Genomic DNA, 3,764 nt, shown 5'->3' with positions numbered 1-3,764 from the left:
ACATAATGCAACCACGAACTGTGGCGAATATGATAGTTTAGGAGGTCCAGGTGTTATGGCGTGTGGAGGCATGATTTTGCATGGATGTACTGACCTGTAAGTCTTTGAACATGGTACACTCAACGGTAAACTCTATTACTCCCGTCCCGTATGAGTGCATTTGGACCTGACTTCATTTTTATGGATGACAATGCGCGGCCGCCTCGAACAGCGCGAGGTGGAGCAGCTCTTCGAACGAGAGTATATTCGGCGAGTAGACTGATCTGCCCGTTCCCCCGACTTAAATCCCATCGAGCGCCTGTGCTATGTGTTTGGTGACACGTCCTGCAGCACGTCCACATCACCGACGACCATCTAGCAGCTGTCAGTCACGCTGGTTGGGGAACGGAACGCCCTACCACAAGTACTTAAAAGCCTTGTGGCCCTCATAGGAGCATGTCGCAGAGCATGCACTGCTGTCATGATTTTGAGTAAAAGTATAATTTCTGTTCGTTTGATCTCACATTTCTTTCAGTTACCTACTGTATTGTATTGTGCTTGTAGCAATTATTTCTATGATGGGTTCAAGATTGATCGAGTTTTGTTTCTTGGAGGTGACGCATCATGCGAAGATTACTTTCGTCCTTGCGTTTTCCACAGTAGAATACAATATACGTCACTAAATCGTAGACAGAAAGAAACGTTTAACTAAATTAAAGAGAACAGAAAACTACTAACTACCACCATTCTCATGTTTTATTATAAAAGGAAAAAGAAGTTCTTCTCCAGTCTGTGTTCTCCGCACTTGGGCCCAAGCCTCCAGGTCATGTTCGTCTCCAGCACACAGTAAGTGGAATCCAGGAGACGTACAACCATGCAGACGTGGGCTAATGTCCTTCCTTACCACGTTTTCGTCGGAGTGATCTCTTTCTTCGGGTTCTGAACGTCACGCTTAATGACACGTTCCACGACCTTAACTTCTTGAGATGTCTGAATCTCAGACTCCCTGGTGTTCCATGAGAGGCTCTAGATGCACCTAGTCAGAAGCTTGTTACCCACCATTGTAGCCGAGGTTGTTAACGCACACTTGTGCCGTGGCGCTCAACTGAGTGGTAAGCCGGTTCGAAAGCTGCTGGGGGATAGAATTTTCGATGGTAGTATTTGACCAGGAGGGAAGCTGGTGGCGTAACGCTCCTGATCACCATTATTTGCGCGTTTGTACTGGATTGTAATGTTATGTAATGTGTGTGAAATCTTATGGGACTTAACTGCTAAGGTCATGAGTCCCTAAGCTTACACACTACTTAACCTAAATTATCCTAAGGACAAACACACACACCCACGCCCGAGGGACGACTCGAACCTCTGCCGGGACCAGCCGCACAGTCCAGGACTGCAACGCCCTAGACCGCTCAGTTAATCCCGCGCGGCGTGTACTGGATTATATTCTAAACTTTTCTGCAGTGTCTCATGAAGCTAAGGACTGTCACACAGTCGATGTTGACTCGTGCGTCGGATGGGTATGTTAAGCTCAGTGCCCCCCTTGGTGCCCTTGGAGAGGAGTGGGCTATGTGCTGGCACCGAGTTTCATACTCTCCCCTCTCTCATTATCATACAACACTTCATTGTACCCACATCCATTGCACTCACACTGAGGAAGGCGGTGCAGTTGTTATCACACTAGAATCGTATTCAGGAGGACCATGGTTCAAATCTGGCCGTTCATATTTAGGTTTTCCGTGATTTCCCTAAATCGCTCCAGCCAAATGCTTTCCACAAGGAAAGGGCCAATGAGCGCGTCCTCTTCGAGTAAGTGTTCAGCATTTGCGATTCTCAGCTCTGTCGCTGTTTCATGTTCTGCTTCATCTTTCCCGGCTCTTGTTATTGTCGTTCGTGTTGCTGTGAGCTGCTCACGCAAGCCGGCTGCCTGGGTTTCTGGAGCGGCTCATCTAGTTGTTATTTTCCTTCTGGTAGATTTCTAATTCCTTCAAGTAAACCTTAATTTTTAGTTGCTTAAGTTTGTGTCACAGTCTTTCTTTCTCATTGCTATAGAGACTGTTTTTGGATGGATGATTTTCCTGTCATCATCCGACGCTAGTGGCTGTCGGTTGTACTCCCATATCACATAATCAGACGTACCTTCATGACCACACGCACCTGAATTGCTAGGTCTTAGGTGTATTCTCTTCCGTGCCCAGTCACGTAATTGAGGGTCCATGTATCTTAAACTAAATGTAATAGTGATTATTAATATTTATGAGCTTAAATCGTAATTTTTATTCGTTTCGTTACCAATGGTTCATGGTGTGGGTTCCTGTAGTCATGTCCTAGTTCATGAACCACGGGCAACGTATGAGTGGCCAAGTAAGTGGTCCCGACAGTCGGGATACCAGTTACTTTGGAATAAGGCTGGGCATCTCGGACATATTCTGAGTCGTGGTCACCTTTGTGCTCATACGGCAAAGACTACCAAATCCACCGGTTAGTCCCTCAGCCGTTAGGGGTAAAACCCAATGAGACTCGGGGCAAGTAAGGCTAGCAACGTGCTTCCCTGGTACTTTAAATATGATGCTGGCAACAATCAGAGCAAAATGCCTCGGACCTTTGGAGGTGACGGAGTCCCACCTCTAACTGACAATCCAGGGACTCCTAAGATACGACTTGGCAAACAAATGGTAATGAGATGGGGAGCTATTAATATCAGTGGGGGCTACTCTGGGAAGAAGGTAGAGCTGGCAGAGGCTGCAAGTAAGATGGGGCTGGACGTTTTAGCTGTTAGTGACATTCGGGTAAGGGGTGAGAAAGAAGAGGAAGTGGGAGAATACAAGGTCTACCTGTCAGGAGTCAAAGCAGGAATAGCACAATGGGGTGTAGGGCCTTACATCAGGAAAGAAATGGAACCCAGCGTAGTTGCAATAAGGTATGTAAACGAACGACTGATGTGGATAGATTTGACAGTGTCTAGCAAGAAAATTAGGATTGTGTCAGTATATTCGCATTGTGAAGGGACAGATCAAGATAAGATGGATAGTTTTTATGAGGCACTCAGTGATGTAGTTGTTAGAGTAAAGGACAAGGACAGTGTTTTGCTCATGGGTGATTTTAACGCCAGGATTGGAAATCGAACAGAAGGGTATGAAAAGGTTATGGGTAAATTTGGAGAGGATATGGAGGCCAACAGGAACGGGAAACAACTCTTGGATTTCTGTGCCAGTATGGGCTTAGTAATCACAAACTCCTTTTTTAAACATAACAACATTCACCGGTATACTTGGGAAGGCAGGGGAACCAGATCTGTCATTGACTATATAATAACAGATCAGGAATTCAGGAAGGCTGTGAGGGACACACGTGTATTCAGGGGATTCTTGATGACACTGATCATTATTTAATCTGCAGTGAACTTGGGATTGTGAGGCCGAAAGTGCAGGAGGTCAGGTCCATATGTAGGAGGATAAGAGAGGAGAAACTTCAGGATAAGCAAATCAGGCACAAGTACATAACAGCGATCTGAGAAAGGTACCAGTTAGTTGAATGTAGTCAATTACAGTCATTGGAAAAGGAATGGACAAGGTACAGGGACACAGTACTAGAAGTGGCTAAAGAATGTCTTGGAACAGTAGTGTGTAAAAGTAGGATGAAGCAAACAGCTTGGTGGAATGATACAGTCAAGGCAGCCTGTAAAAGGAAAAAGAAGGCGTATCAAAAATGGCTACATACCAGAACCCAGGTAGATAGAGAAAGTTATGTTGAAGAAAGAAACAAAGCCAAACAGATAATTGCAG

This window comes from Schistocerca cancellata, chromosome 4 (assembly GCF_023864275.1).
Source record: "Schistocerca cancellata isolate TAMUIC-IGC-003103 chromosome 4, iqSchCanc2.1, whole genome shotgun sequence".
Taxonomy (NCBI): domain Eukaryota; kingdom Metazoa; phylum Arthropoda; class Insecta; order Orthoptera; family Acrididae; genus Schistocerca; species Schistocerca cancellata.
Note: the sequence above shows the minus strand (reverse complement) of the source record.